This window comes from Equus quagga, chromosome 20, assembly GCF_021613505.1.
Source record: "Equus quagga isolate Etosha38 chromosome 20, UCLA_HA_Equagga_1.0, whole genome shotgun sequence".
In the NCBI taxonomy this organism is placed as follows: Eukaryota; Metazoa; Chordata; class Mammalia; order Perissodactyla; family Equidae; genus Equus; species Equus quagga.
The window spans coordinates 17,263,469-17,280,592 of NC_060286.1; the positions used below are offsets into that span (position 1 = coordinate 17,263,469).

The 17,124-nt window shown below is 43.2% G+C and overlaps 1 protein-coding gene across 1 annotated transcript in view; it reads right to left on the reverse strand.

Annotated features, from left to right (window-relative positions):
* Positions 1-17,124, reverse strand: part of DPF3 (double PHD fingers 3) — a 243,247-nt gene that overhangs the window by 39,082 nt on the left and 187,041 nt on the right. The window lies entirely within an intron of this gene.

Sequence of the window (17,124 nt, forward strand, 5' to 3'; positions counted from 1 at the left end):
TAAAAGGTACCCTGAGATCTGAAGTTACTGATCATCTCCAAACAATTGAGCATCCTCTAGCAGTGGCTAAAGAGGTTATCTTTGAGAAATCTGGCATGGCTGCCGCCATCTAGCATGACTAGCTCACAGGCCACCCTTCAGGATCATCCCATATTCTGTTTGTAAGGTTTTAACTCAGTAGTAGGTCTGGTAGCAGGAATCTTCATCATCCAAGGAGGAAAATTATTTCTTATCAGTTGTTTTGGGACATGGGGTAAGGAGTTGGGAGAATTCTTCTGATTGTGAATATGACCACAAGAATCCAAATTCTTAGGAAGAAATGCATCTCGGCAACATCCTCAACACCCATAATTAGCAATTTCAGAGAGCCACAGCCATTGAAGAATCAGTAGTCACAAGAAAGAGACCATTTCTTTCACTGTAGCAACTCTACTCCCCCCAAGTTGGGCTCCACTGAATGTCCTTTATCATTTACCTCACACAGATGAAACTCTACCATCTATGTCCGCTTAGCCCAGAGGAGCCATTTGCATGACTTCAACTATCTTAAAGTTGCCTTTTTTATAAACAAGTTGCTGGAAATGAAGGATATTGGTCATCATGTCCTCAGAGTCACTATTATGTATGGCTAACACATGAACTGGCTGGATTATTTATAGATTCTTTTGGTAAACACTGCACTATGCTGGTTTGGATTCAGCACCAAAGCTAGAAAATGTAGCAGACAGCTTTCTAAAACCCAGTGGTGTGGGCTCTGAGCCATTTTTGCCTATAGGCCTCAATACAGCTTACATTACGGATCATGAAATACACCTCTAGCCCTTCACCAGGTAGTGTGAAATTCTTCTCTGTACTTAGCCCTGAGACTTAGAAAATGCCTTCAATATTACCACCGCCCCCTCCCCCGCAACCTAACACTATAATATTCTCTATTTCCAAATCAAGGATCAGCAAACTGTGGCCTGTGGGCCAAATCTGGCTAGCTGCCTATTTTTGTAGATGAAGTTTTACTGGACCACAGCCATGTCCACTCCTTTATATACTGTCTATGGCTGCTTTCATGCCACAACCCCAGAGCTCAGTAGTTGCAATAGATGCCTGGCCTACAAAGCCTAAAATATTTGCTATTTGGGCCTTTAGAGGAAAAGTTTGCAGACCCTCTTATAGATCATAAAGAAAACAAACTGCTCATTCAGAATAACCTCCTCCCCACCCCAAGGAGAGAGGACAAAACAACAAAATAACCCTGACCCAAGTGAGTAGATTTGCATACTACTTTGCATAAAATCTTCTTGATTCTCACACAAAGAGTCCTCACATATAAGATGTAAATACTTAAAAAAAAATTTAAATAACAAAAATTCTAGAGGGATATATATAATATTATATATAATGTGATATATGTTATAATATATAATAAAATATATTATATATTATAAATATATAATATAATAATTCTGGATATATATGTATTATATATTATATATAATATTACATATTTTATATATATATATCCCTCCAGTATTTTTGTTATTTAAATTTGTCTTTTAAGTATTTGACATCTCATATGATCTTATTTCAGAAGACACTTTGTAAGATATGATATACATATGGGGGTTTTTTAATCAAAGGAAGTTCTGAATTTGCTGGTCTGGGGATACACTAAAACTTGAATTCAGTTTGAGTCACATGGAGTAATTTTGGATTCTTAGAAAAGAAGGTTAAAAAGAATGTGATATAAGAGAATGACTGGTCATCAATAAGAATAAACTGAAATTTTAAAAAAATCTCTACACTGTACAGCTCCATCCAGAGTTTTAAAGGGAAGATCTCTCATTGACATGCAGAGAGAAAGGGCCTGGCTGGGGAAATGTTTTCTATTGGAACCAGATCCCGAATCCTTAACATGTGCTGGAAATGACCTAGCTCCACCCAGAGAGCAACCCGGGGACCCATTCCCAGCACACAACAATTCTACGTCAGATACCGCTATATGCGTCCATATGTTAAGTCAAGGATCTGCCATATGAAAGAGTTTGGTCAAAGCATTCCAATCGTGACTTCAACCTTACCCAGATGGCAGTCCTTGGGGAAAGCTACCCAAAACCATCAAAGGGTGTTTGGTATATGCTCACATTTGGTTTAGTCCACACAAAAGTTGATCTTCAGTGTTTGTTTATCATTTACTACCAACACTTAAAGGTGGGGAGATCTCACCAAAATTTTTGAATTTTTGGCCCATCTTGAAAAACCTGGTATCTGGAGTCCCCAGGCCCACATTCCCGCAGGCAGCATCCTTTGGGCTGGTAGCAGCTGCCCCATTCGGAGGACAGGTGCTCTCTGGCTTGATACCCCCCTCCCACTGCCTGCTGTCTCCCTGCATCCTGAGGTTGAGCATCAACGGCTGCTGCCCATCTCCCTGGTGCTGTCGATTTTCTCACACCTGGTCTGCTTCCCTCACTGAAGGTATCTGCTCTGTAGGCATCTGAATTTCGACCCCAGAGCTAACCCTTTATGTTAACTAATATGTTTCCAAATGGATGAGGAAAGTGATTTCTTTTTCTCTTCCTCATTCTCTGGCTCACGTGTACATTTTGCCCCTCCCTCTTAATCAGAGACCATCTACAAACATAAAGCACATGCATGCTTTGCCGACAACTCGCCATCAGATATTTGAAAAAGGCAGTCCCTGCCCCCATGGCCTGCAATTAGACATTTGATTCTCCTGCCTCTGTCTCTTCTATCCTTACTTATTTACATTGCTACTACAGCTCCCTGCTAGACATCCTGTCCCCATAAGCAGCCCAAAGACATTATCTACAAAGAAAGCCTGAGTCATGAGGTAAGACACACTTTATGTAGAGAGTGTTCGCCCATCAGAATCAAGGTACCCTTTTCCGGGGTATAAATTAGAAGGAAGATTTCAGATACAATCACTTCCCTCCCCAGAAGATATTTAATCCCCTAGGTGACCTCTGAATGGGGTCAAGTGTCTCAAATTTCGGTTGCTGTAGGAAGTGGGTGGTGTGTAATAAATGGCAAAACTTCCTTTTTACTCCAAGTGTCTATCGACAGATGAATAGATAAACAAAATGTGGTATGTGCATACAAGGGAATATTATTCAACCTTGAAAAAGAATGAAATTCTGACACAGGCTACAACATGAATAAACCTTAAAGATATTATGCTAAGTGAAATAAGTCAGTCACAAAAGGACAAACATTGCATGCCTCCTCTTATATGAGTTACCTAGAATAGTCAAATTCATAGAGACAAAAAGTAGAACGGTGGTTGCCAAGGGCTGGGGGGAGGAAGGAATGAGGAGTTAGTGTTTAATGGGTACAGAGTTTCAATTGGAGAAGATGAAAACAATTCTGGAGATGGATGGTGGTGATGGTTGTACGATGCTGTGAACGTACTTAATGCCACTGAATTGCACATTTAAAAATGGTTAAAATGGTAAATTTTATGTAATGCAAATTTTACCACAATAAAAAGAAAAAAAAGCCTAAGGAGGGTATATTGGGGAAACCTAAGGAGGGTATACTGCTAGGGGAAACTTTAAAAGTCTAGAACGAATGTCATAATGTGACGTTCATTCGAAAGGAAGATAGAGCATGCTAGCAGCAACATCCCAAGGACACGGTCCATCTCCATCAGGCCCCAGCATGGGCTGGCAATGCTCAGAGGGCAAGACCCGGCCTGGAAGGCTGGTCTGGTTCCATCTAACCAGAGGCTCCCTCAAAGAGGAGTGCCTGCCTCCAGACACAAGGGAAAGCCTATCAAGGGGGCCGGTTTACAGCCATACCAACTGGCAGCTCAGGGAATACACCAAGAGCACCTTTCAGGCAATGGAAACATTAACCTCCCAGCTTTTTCCAAGCTCATGCTAAATCTTGCGTTCTTGTGCAAAACTATCCTGGCAGTGGTGTGGCAGCAACATTGGACAGGTATATTAAGTCTGTACACATAACCAGACTCTCCATAAATCTACTTTGGCCATGGAGAGAGTGATGATGGCCGTGGTGATAGTGGGTGGGTGACAGCAACTCTGGATTCAGAGAGCGGATGCTGGCACCAACCCTGGGCATTGTTCACTATCCAAGCCACCACCTGTCAGCCAAGCCAGGGGCAACCACCATTCTAGACTGTGCTTCTAAATAAAACAATAGGATTCAACAAATCTTGAGCATGCAAGTGGGCAGAATCCTTTCAGGAGGCCCCTCTCTACAGGAGGGTATGAAAGTTGAGCTCATGTAGGATGAGGCTGGGAAAGCAAAATTTACAGAGATGCTATAGGAGCATTGGAAACAGACTTTTATTTAACAGAAACTTACAAAAACTTGATACAAACCCTACATTATGCAAAGCTTTATCACAATTCTACATGTTATAATTTGTGGGAGTTGGTTGGAGAGTGGATTATTGTTATAATTATTAGCATTTTGAAAAGGGACATTTTCTATCAGAAAACGTCACAGACAAGTGGTACAAAATGATACAAAGACACTGCTGGTGACCTCTCCCCGGGACTGGACTCGAATGAGAAACCTGAAAGGGCTGGCAGCAAGTCTGCACCCAGCCAGTGTCCCCTTTCAAAGGCCAAAGAGAGATTCTCAGGCTCAGAACCATTTCAGTAACACTGTCAATCAAGGACTTTAGCTGACAAGACTATCCAGCATTAGATGGTACATTTATTATTGTGACTGCTTACAAGTGAGGGAAACTCAAGAGCATGGACATGTAAAAGACTGGGACTAGAACCCAGTGGCCCAGCCAGTCAACCCAGCTCCTTTGCTGGGCCACAGACACAACGCTGAATTACAATTCACAGGCCGTAATGTTCAGTGCCACCAACATGGCCATAGAACGACATGCTAGAACACTCGCCTTTCTCCTTTACCCCCACCAGCAACTGAATTTGAGGCTTCCATCATTCATGTTGGCCTTCCTTGCCCTTGGGGACATTCTGGAATTGCAGGCCCCCAGAGCCAGCTCAAAAGAAGGCTCTCTTTACAAATCTCCTCTAGGAGTTAGATGCCCAAATTAATATCATCTCAGATGATGCTTATTTGTTGTTGTCCTTTTTTTTCTCTTCCTTCACTGCATTATTTCAAACAAAGCTGTCTGTGTTCAAATCTGTTGAACTCGTAGAGATATATTTAACCACTAGTTGGAATTCCTTTCTGAATGAGGCCTCATCAGATATGATAACCAGGAGACAGGCTGCTTCTTGACATTCAGATAAATGGGGCTTGCCTGGAGTGAGGGGAGAGGGTTTTTTTGGGGGGATGGGGTGCGTAGAGAGACTGCTGATAGCCTTTGTGGCTAATGTATTTCAGTCAAGTCTTAACACATAATCCTTTAACATCACCAACAATTTCAATAGACTTTTGAAGAAGGAAAAAAAAAAAACTGATGACTCCTCACTTACCATATCCAACTCGCAGAAATAAAAATACCTAAAGCACATACATGAATGGCTTTTTAAACAGCCTGAGAGAGCAGAGTTGATCTTTATTTTCTTATTAAAAATGTGGGGTATTTTTCCTTAGAGTTAATATGCAGTCTTTATATTACATTAAGCACTCTTTTGATTTCACGTCTTCACAAAATTGCTTTTAACTTTTGAAGTAGAAGGTACTTTAAACAAAAATACTGTGCCACATCAGCACTTTTTTCTTTTAAATATTGAAATAAATAAAATAGTTAACTCTTTTTTTTTTTCTGTCAGTTTGTGTTCAGTTGTTTCTATTGTAGAGCAATTCCAGTCTGACCTGGGTACTTTCTCACTTAAAGAAAATTTAATGAAGAATTTTAAAAAGGAAAAAAAAAAAATCTTCTTATTGCACAAACTTTGGCCATTCCCAAGACTTCTCTGAGACGAGCTGAGTTGTGCTGGAGGCTTTGCCACAATCCAGGCTCCTGTGTTGGCTGAAACACACGCGCAGGAGGGGGCCGGGCAAGGGGAGAGGAAGAGGAGGAGGAGGAGAAGGAGGAGGAGCAATCATCCTGCATCTTGTCACCTTCTTCAGAAATGGCTTGCTTGAAGGATGCCGGAGTCCCCAGGTCATAGAATCGACTGCAGAGGGAAAGGCAACGAAAGATAAAACAAAAAACAGCAGCACAGGACAACTACCTAAAAAAGAAAGATTAAAATTACAGGGGTGGTGGAGATGAAATGAATTGAAAAGAAAAGAAAAGAAAGAAAAAAAGAAAAAAAACCAACCAACTAATTGCCAAGCTACTGAGGCCATGGCTCTGTGCAATGAGAACCAGACCAGCGTTTCCCGTGCCTTGAATGTCAGCAGCACGAAATCAGCCAGGAATAGGCAGGTCAGTTGCTCCTGGGCAACTAAATGACACAGGGAACAGAGGACACAGCTGGATTTTCAACTCCTAGGCGGCAGAGTAGGCAAAACTGGGTGTTAGCAAAATCTTTTTTTTCCTCCTCCACTTGAAAACCAAATAAACAATCTTTTTCACTCTTAAAAGACCCCAGAAGGACCATTATGATGCAATCTGTCTGCCTGTCACCTAAATAGAAATGAGTGGTTCTATGGTATAGGATCAGTTGCGGTCACAGAAAACCCCAGCTGACACCCCATTTGCCATAAGGCCAAAAGGACACTGCTACATGCACACACCTTACCCCCAACCCTGCGCCAAGTGATTCCAGGATGTTGGAATTACTCGGAGAGAGAACCAAGCCAAGAGATCTGTTCCGGTCCTCAACTAGCCCAGTGATCCCAAGTGTCAGCCTTGGAACCTGGTGGCAGTTCAAATCAGGTGGGTTCTTTAGCCTGGGTGGGTACTAAGCAGGAGTGGATTTTGCTTCTAGCTGAAATGAAATCTGCTAAGTTATTTTGGTCTTTGGAAGGGAGCAGTCGGCACAAAGGGGTAAGCAATAAAACCAAGTACTATCACATTTCACCCCAGAAGCAATTCCCGAGAGCAGAGATGGGTGCCCCTAACAGCGCCCAGCTCATGTTGAGCTGAGTGGAGGGGGAGGGAGGAAAACAGTGAGGGGCCCAAGTGGAAAATGGCCACGTCAGCAGGGAACAAAGTTTAAAATCAAATGAGTGGTTCAGCCTCTTCCAAGGTGAACTCCCCTCCCCATCCCCACCTCTCTTTCTAGTACCCAAGGCACTACTCACTGCTCAGGTGCAAGGGACAGGATTAGATGCACTCCCAAAGCTGAGGCTCTGTCTACTTATGTTATGTTATGTCTACTTATTTTATGTCTTCAAAGGAAGGCTGAGAAGGGCCCCATTTCTAGCAACCACCAACCCCTCCCTCCACACCTAGTCCTATTTCTTTCCCCTCCCCCCCATCCCACTGTCACCTCTCATATCTGCTCTTCTGGTGACCCTTCCCAGGATCTCCTCCTCTTTCCTAGGGTTCGCCATGGTTCCACCTGCCTCTGGCCCCTTCACTCCAGTGATAAAACCAGTAGGCCTTTCTCCAGACCTCCCAAAGAGTGCCTGCCAAGTGTTCTCTTGTTGGGCATTCACACTTTCACCCTCTGCCAGGACTCTTTCTGTCCCTCCCCCAATGCCCCTGACCCCGATGGTTAGATGTCACCTGCCACTCTTTCAGTGAGTCTATCTTCTAATCATACTCCCTGCCCTTTCAGTTTCCTCAAATTTCCCACTTTGACCCCTCAACATAAACACACACACGCACACGCGCGCACACACACACACACACACTCTCTACTTCTTTTGCCACATTTAAGCCACCTAGAAAATAGCTGGTTCATTCCCAACTTTGTGCTCCTAATATCCATTTTCTCTTTCATTCCTTTGGCTGGGCCCAATGTAGGCCACTGGAAATGTCCTGCTATGCTCTCGGTCTTCTACTCTCACTCTCCTTCACGGAGGCCTACTTTCCACCTCTCCACACATCTTCAACTTTCCCCTCAGCCCTGTACTCACATCCTCATTCTCCCTCCTTCCCCCCTCACCACCACTCCGCTGCCTCCCGGGTCTCATCTACCTGCTCTGACTTGACCAATGGATGCTGTGTCCACATGTGACTTTTTCAACCTTTCTGTCGGCAAAATTTATGTAGCATTCACTATGTATGGAATGAGACACTAAATTGTTCCACTAATTAGCTCAGAAACATTGCTCAGTTGTCAGTTTATGTCACCAACTAATTATGGCACAATGGTGTCGGGCACTGTTCGAGGTGCATGAATGACATCATCTTTGCCCTCAAGAAACACACCATCTGTTTGGTGAGAAAGACTACAAACAATCATAATATGTTGTGATGAGCACTATATCAGTGGAATAAACAAAATGCTATAGAATTCTTAAGCGCTTTTTTTAGTATTGCGATTTTTGCCATTTCACATTTCAGGTTTTGATTCCTAGCTTTGCTTTTTGTTCGGCTCTGTCTCCATTCTCTCTAACAATAGACGTTGTTGCCTACAGATGAAATAGCAGTAGTCAATCTAGAGTTCTTTGTTGATCTGGATGGCTTCCTCCAAGAAAATCTCCCTGACTACTGTGATCCACAGCAAAACCACCCCATGACGCTCTTACATGTTTTAGCTACTTGTGAATATCGAGTCCGCTCAACTAGGTTGCAAATAAATCCATTGGCCAATAAATCCATTGGCTCCACATTAATTTCATCTTACCCCTCACAGGGCTAGGCAGTCATATGCATACTGGTGTTACTCAGTCTCTAGCCACCAAATGAACAAAAGTATATATGAATCAAAGTATTATCATCCAAGGTCTACAAACACACTAGCCTGAACCTCAGCTGAAAGGCCAAGTGCCTGAGTCACCAGTAAGGAGAAAAATAAATTACACACCCCCCGATATGATGCGCTGAGAAGGATACAACATCGTTTCTATGTATTTTTACCAAAAATGCATAACCTGATTGTAATCAGTAAGAATCTAAACTAAAGGCTTTCTATGAAATAACTAGCCAGTGCTCTTCAAAAGTCTCAAGGTTGTGAAAGACAAAGACAGACTGTGGAACTAACTACTGCAGGTTAAAGGACTTTGAGAGCACATGACAACAAAATGCAACATGTTTATCCTGGATTGGATCCTGAACCAAAAAAAGACATTAGCAAGACAATTGGCCAAATTGGAATAAGGTCTGTAGACTATAGTATTGCATCAACGTCAATTCCTGATTGTGATCTTTGTACTGTGGTTATTTGGAGCATCTGTGTGAAGAACATACAGGAATGCTTTGTGTTATCTGTGTAAGTTTTTGGTAAGTCTAAAGTTATTACAAAATTAAAAATTTTTGCATGAGTCTTAGTCATTGGTTGAGGGCCAGTATTGAGATATTTTGAAAACTTAACTGCCAATGCTCTTTAGCTAATAATTCAGTTCTGACAGGGATCTTCCACCATTCTCAGTTATTTTGTAAGTTGGTCACACAGAATGGTTTTTCTTATACTGTTATTTTGAGTAAATGGTCAGAAATCACTTTTATTAAGCACAACAGTATCAAATAATCCAATGTTTTAGTGTTAGAAGCACTTGGGCAAAACAGGGCCAGAAGCATTCACTCCCTGCCACCTCATCACTCCCACCCTAGCCCCCAGCCCAATGTCACCACCACAACAGTGACCATTTAGAAAGCTCAGCTTTAATTCTTTGGGAAAGTTCACGAGGATTTAGAATATTGCTACTTCTCAGGAGGATTCTAATGTGATCGTGGGTTGGGAGTTTTTGTTTGGTTCGTTTTGCTTTGTCTTTACCATCAAATACCTCCTCCTCTCAATCCAATGAGTGAAAGACCTCAAAGCTCTTTACTGATTTTCCTCAAGAAATCTTCAAAATGAAGATTTTACTCTTTGAAGATTTCACTTCTCTGGAGAAGTCAGTATAGACTGAGGAAAGAGTATCAGAAGACCCAGACACCACCTACTGAGCCTGGAACCTCAAAACAGTCATCTAATCAAACCTCAGTTTCCTCATCAGCAAAATGGGAACGAATGACATCCATCCTCCCTCACAATGTTGTTACGTTATGGGAAGAATCATCATGAGATAATGTTGAATGTATTTTATGATAGGGTAAGAAATGCCCATTTCCCAGAGATAGAGAAACTGAGGCCAAGATTCATGGCAACGAACTCACACAAGGACTGAGTCTAGAACCCAGAACTTTTCATTCCTACTCTAGGTTCCTACTCACTAGATCAAAAATGCCTCGCTCAGAAAATACACAAGTAACTCCACTTCCAAAGGCTTAACAAAATACCCCACGGAAAAATTCCTAATGCATGAGCCCGCTCAAACTGTAAGTACAAGTCAAGATCACATTCATCAGATGTAACAGGAGGCATATTGGGATAATATTAATTAATTTCATTCCACCACAAAGTGAGAACCTCCAAACAGCCTTTAGCTCTCTCCCCGAGTAATGATCTTGCGTTCCCTCAAGTGCTATAGAAAGGCAGTGTCAGGCTGCAGCCCATTAGGTGCAGGGAGGGATGCTAAGTAAGCGGGAAGACTTAAAGGGAGACTGTTGATGTGAACATCATATTTTCATTAAATCCTCCTCTCTACAATCCCAGCAGCAAATTGCATGACTGACTTGAAAGTACCCTTAAAAAATTAAATGTGTATTCCTCACTCCTAGAGATATAGTGATTAGACATCTGATCTCTACAGTCTCAGTAACAGAAATAAAGGATTCGATTGTTCTAGGTAGGAAAAAACATCAGATAGACAACACCAACAGTTTACATCAATAGTCCCCCCCAGGGGATGTGAACATTGTAACAAATTTAGAAAGTTCTATATCTTTGATTCTCCTAATCTTTGGGCTAGGACTCAGAAAATTAGGTGACATTCCTGAGGCATTTGGGGTGGTACTTTATACTGAGCTGAGGACAAAGGAAACTAGTCGGATCATTTTCATCTTAACGATTCTAATTTCTTTTAACATGTGCGTAGTGATATTTACCAAAAGCAACAACAAAACGATAGATGTGTTGACTGCTCACACTGGCTCTTGCAATTCCTGAGGTCACGAAATAGGAGATCTTTGTCCCTAATAGGCATCAGGAGAGGAGGTCTAGAAATGATGGTTTAGAAGATGAGCTCTCTAGAATATTCTGCACAGAATTTTAATTGGAATTATCTTTTTGGGGATCTAATTGCTTACTCTTCAGTTTTGACATTGCTTTTAATAAGGTTACCTTTTCAAGCTATAATTGCAAACATCCCCCTTTCTTCAGCTGGACCTGGGAAAAAGCAAGGGAGATATAGATATCATATATATTGGGGTGGAATATAGAAAAATATATATATTCCTGTATTTCATATATATATATATACTCAAGGGGCAGCACAGAACAATGGTAAAGGTAAAGAGTAAAGGTCCTGGAGTCAGGTTGCCAGGAATAAAAACCTGGTTCCTTATTACCTGTGGGGCCTTAATTACATTTCTTAACCTTATTCCTAAGCCTCAGTTTCCTTATCTATAAACTGGGATAATACGAGTACCTAGCTTAGGGGCCAGGCATAAAGATTAAATGAACTACACCAGGGAAAGCACTCAGAACAAGGCCTGGCATGTCAATGTTGGCCATTGTCATATAGAGAAAGGGGGACAAAGACAGAACATCAACCATCAAGGCATCACCCAGAACAGCTAGCTTTCTCCTCCTCCACCTCCTCTGAGTTTCCTTCCTTCACCTTAAGATATTTGCCCCCAAAGCAATGTCTATCCCACTCTCCCAAATCTAACTCACCCAACCTCTCCGGGTTGATTTTTCTCAGCTGAAAAGTGAAAGATTTGAGCTCAATCATCTTCAAAGCCCCTTCCAGTTCTCTCTCTCTCTCTGTTTTTTTAAGGATATAAATTCTGAGTCTGTTGAAAGATACTATATGCAAGGAGAGACGAGGTGCTTAGGCAATGCTAAGATATGTTACTATGCTCACATGGGCTATACCAACTGAGAAAGATGAGGACATCTACTACCCCAGGCGGAGAAACTAAAGATCAAGCTATACTAGTAAAGATACAATAGACAAGCACTAGCCACCCTCGGATAAACCTTTCCGTGGGAGTTTGTCTTCTTTAGACAGTTCTTCATTCCTGGTTCCACTCCAGAACTCCAAGACAGACTCTGAAATGAGGTGGCTTTTTCTCATTTGTTTTAATTACGTGGATTTTTTAAAATTTCAAGTTCAAAGGTAAGCCGTCATCCAGAATTTCAAGACTACAAACAACTCCACAGATTTCAAATGATAGTACAGATTGGTTGGACATATTTGTATTAACAGGGAAGTTCACATTTCATCAAGAGCAAGTTGTAATGCTCTGAAACCCAATATCTGAATCAAAGTAACTGAACAGACGAAGAGGTGGAGAAGGACGGCAAGAGAAGGTCGTATCTCCTTAGCAGAAGCCAACTGGAACCAACTACATTAGCTTTCTCTCACATGTGAGCATGCAGGCCTGTTATAACATTAGAGGTTTAGGCCATATTTACTAGGAGCAAGGGCCACACACAGATTAGCAGAACATCCCAAAAGTGGGTGAGGTGGTTACTTTCATTCTCTCACAACAGAGAACAAATGCCCAGGCAAGTGCTTACACAGTTCAAGCCCAAGAAAAGTAGAAGCTCTTTCTGTCTCAGGCTACCACGGAAGCACAAAGGGTCCATTCGTGGGTTTCTTTGCTTGGTCCTAGCTTTTGTTTGGTTGGTTTGTTATTTTAATGAGAGGTCTAACTCATGAAGATCTGCAAAAGCTGGATTGTCAAAGCAGATCTTCCTAGACATTTACAAGCAGCCTGTTGCCTGCGCAGCCACTCGGATCTCCCAACCCAAGCCAAATGGCAGGGCCTGTGCTGGAGAGAGGCTGGAGACCCTGACCACACTCAGTGGGAGTTCAGAATCTTTAGGTCAGCTCGGTTGAGTGTTGTGCCTAATCAGAGATCTTCTTTCCTTGGCTCTCAAATTGGTACCTGGAGCAAGGCATACCACCCGAGGCATGCAGTCCCCTTTAGCTGTACCCCTCATTCCTACCCAAGGCCAGCAGCCAGCTTCAACCTCAGTTCCCTGGACTCCACCTCCAGGTACAGCCAAGGGAGACAGAGTTAGCCAAGCACTTCCCCAGCCATTTTCTCTTACAGTTGAAGCCAGAAGCCCACCATTCTCCACTCAGAGCTCCCCAGAGTCCAAGCAAGCTTCAGTTCCCACACCTGGACCCAGGCCCACATGGGTATGCATGCACACAGACAGCAGGGGGCTGGGTGGAATAAGGTCCAGTAGCCTCTCCCACACTAATAATTGGGTCCAAACCCAGAAAAACAAAAGACAAGCTGGGGGGCGGGGGAGAGGAAAGAAAGAAAAAACTTAAAAAAAAAACCCAAAAAACAAAACTATGATGGTTTTTCCCTCATTGTAAGACAGGTCAGCCAAGACATACCTTTTGACTAGGACCATACAGCTGTTCATTCTTGGGACTGCCAACAAGGTGGATGGTCTTCTCCGTCACCCAGGGGGCTTGAGCAAATGTTGCTTTGGTTTATTTCAGGAGGTGCTATTAAAAACATAAAACAAAGTGCCTGGAGGGCACTATAAAAAAATAGAAGAAATACGGGAGACTTGATCATCCAACAGCAATTTATACGTTTGTAAACAGGGGCGAGGCAGGGGAATCTACTGTGAGGTATCATTCTTGCTTCCATGAGCACAGCCTCCGGTTGTTTAGTCACTGCTGAGTCCAGGACTTTCTGCTTATGTTCCGTTCCTGCATTTGGAAATTGCTCTTCGCCAGGAGGAAAGTGAGGAAAAAACACCCACAACAACACAACAGCAGCTCTACTGACGGAGATGAGTTGCCCATGAGGTGCTGCGGGTCGGGGCCCAGGCGCTGGGGGGAGGCCACACTCTGGTGGCCCGGACTTCTCAGGAACTGCTGACATTTTCTTGCAAGCAGGGAGGAAGATGGAAAGGTCAGGGAGCAGAAATGGGGAAGGGGCTGCCGTGGGGAGCCACAGACTCCATGGGATACAGAAAGTGCAATCATCTCCTGTGGAGGGAATCCTCCTGCCTCGGTCTCCTTGAATCAGTCCTCCCCCCACTGGCTTTCTTCTAAACCGGATATTACTTCAACTCCTTTGATTTCCCTTCTCTCTCTCTCTCAAAAAACCAGTCCATTTCTAATAATAGCTAGAATACATAAATAATAATTTTTTAATGTTATTGGTTCTTTGTTTCCAAACCCAACATTCCTCCTCTCTTCATTTTGCCAAAAGGAAAACGGAGGAAGTCAACTCTGCTCATGTCAAAAAGATGCCCTCCCCCCCAAAAAAAGAGATAATCCGCTAACCTCCCATTTCTATGGAAAATAAATAGGACATCGTGGTGCCATCTCTCTGAAGGACTGTTATTCTGCGTTTTTGTTCTGTTTCGCTTCAGTACTTTGTGCTTCTGTTGTACATACCCAAGACAGAGGGAGAGGAGGGGCGCGTGGAAGGTGAGAGGAAAAAGCAAGGAGGAAGGGAAAACCTAAAGTTGTCTTTCATTAAAAAAAAATCTCAGAACCAGAACAATGACCAAAGTCAGAGGGTGATGGCTAATTGCCCAGAGTCTGTTCCGTGGGTTTAGCAACTGCCCTTTTTATCTGCTGTGGGTGAACCCCGGCCACTGCGGCGTCCTCGGCAGGAGCGAGGCTCCTCCAAATCGTCCTCGTCAAAGCCGTGGAAAGTTGAGGTGTCACTTTCTGACGTGGAACCGAATAAGTCCTCCGTGGTGCGTGCTGCGGCCGCTGCCTCCTTCTCCTTCCTGCCTTCTCCTCCCAAATGAGCTGACATGTATGATGAATATATCAGCACATGGGTTAAGCAACAGACAGCATTATTAATATTCTTATTACATTATTACAATGTTATTTTTAATAGCAAGATCATTAAACCATTATACACCAAAAGGGATTAACTGGATGCATCACCTGGCGACAGGGATTTAGGGTAAGGGCACAAAGCCAACATTTCCAGGGAACAGGACTCTTGCCTCCCCAGAAAGCATCATCTCTACCATTATATATATGTCCACAGCTCTGACAGCGAAAGGTTCAACCAGGATCTTTCTTTCTTCTCTTCGTATGCACACATATGCATGCACGCTCGCTCTGCCCGCCCCAGACAATGAGTTTCCTTGGTGGGTTTAAAGCCTGGTTGGTATTTCTTTGGTGTCTTTTCGGTTGGTGTTTCTCTGAACAATGTTTGCCCTTCACTTTGACAGTCGGCTTTACAAAGGTGTTACTGTCAGGTAACCTGCTCAAGGTGGTTAAGCCGCCATCCGTTTTATTCTTATGTTCACCCCTGTCTAACCCCCTGCTTTCGGCCCCCTTTCAATTCTGCCCTTACACCATGTCGTTCATTTGCACTGAAAGCAAAAAGAAGTCGGAAAGTCTGATAAGCGGTAACAAAAGAGTCTCTCATTTTCTGTAGCCACTGGAGGACATTTCCTTGAGCTGCACCCACATCTGTGCGCACACACACACACACACACGCACCTGCGCGCCCATACACGCGCACACACACTCCAGCCGCTAAAGACGCCCAGGTCTTAGTTACTCCGGAAAGTCCAGAGTTGTCAAACCTGATTCAGAGCATTAAGAAACTGAGAAATAGAGGGTCAAAAAAGTTTGATAAAATACAGTATCCTGAAATCTGTAAAACTCAGGTTTAAGCTTTTCCACATTCTAAGTGGGCCCCAGGACTGCTCTCAAATGAAGTCATGATATGCCATTTATGGTGCCAATTTCAGGAATCTCACTTTCTCTCTGGGAAACAGAGGTAGTGGGGTAGATGGAAAAGGAAAGGCATCTCTTCCAAGCTCCACAGTCTTCGTTGGAAGGACTCCAGGGAGACCCTAGAGAAGTGTTCGCCCATCTGCTTTAACAAGCGCATCCCATGGGCTAAGGCCACCTGTTTGTTCCCAAGGTGTTGACTGTTTCAGGAACATCAGAGTCAGACCTTGACTAAATTATCCACCAAAATTAATCCTCAGCAATGCAATGAGAAGACCCAGGCTGATATAAAGTGGCCCCCTGAGTCTCATAGCAGACAGATCCTGGGAAGAAAAAGCTGAGCACAGGCTGTGAAGAGAGAGGCTTTGGGTAGGAAAAGACCAACTGCCCACTTCCAGTCCCCCACGGGCCAGATTCAAGTACTCCATCTCTTGTAGGAAAGGAAGGGGGGAAATCACAGCAGTCTGCAAGGGGAATTCTGAAGCTGCCCTCTCCAACGCATCCCAAGCCCGCAGCATTCTGCCTGGAACATCGCTCCGCCAGGTGATGCCTCTGGCCATAGGGGTTTTGTCTGCTCGCTGGCTTTTAAAAAACACTGAATTGAATTTCATTTTCAATTGTTTCATTTTATTTTTAAGTATCTAAAACCCAGAATCCACTCTCACCTGGGCCCTCTCTTCTAAGCTAGCACCAGCAGAGTAAAACGTTCAACATTAGGTATCATGTTTGGAAAGTAAATGAACTGACAGAATTGCACAGATGGGCTCCCCCGTCAGGGTCCTCAAGAGTTAAATGTTGAGGGTTGTGTGCAGTGGAAACCATAGTCCTTTTCTGATTACTGATTTGCCATTCAACTCAGTCTTGAAGCCTAAACGACCCGAACACCAAATATAAAAAGACTAAAGCTAAGGTTTGCAGACAAGGCAAGAGAAGAAAAGAGTTGCTATAGTAAACCCAGGTGTGGTCATCTCAGTCCTCCTCTTGGACTAGGAGTAGAAAAGACACTGGATAGAAAGACAGAAAGAGCGATGACTCCTCACTGCTGGACCCACCGCCCCACTGAACTGTCTTTCACCCACTAGTCAGCAGCTGATGAGACTCAAGACGAATCTGAAACTTTCTCTCCTCCCTGCCTTGCACTTTGGCCTAGTTATGACAAAACAATTTGAAAAAAACAGGTAGTACCAACCAACCGTGACCAGCCAAAAATAATGGTTTGGTTAGAATCAAAAAACAACAGCTAGAACAAAACTTGAAGACCTGAACTCATTTCAAGAATGAAACAACAAGACCAGAGTCTTCTTTTGTTATTTTTGTCTTTGGATAGATGAAAGATGAAATTTCAAAACATGCCAAGTCAACTCC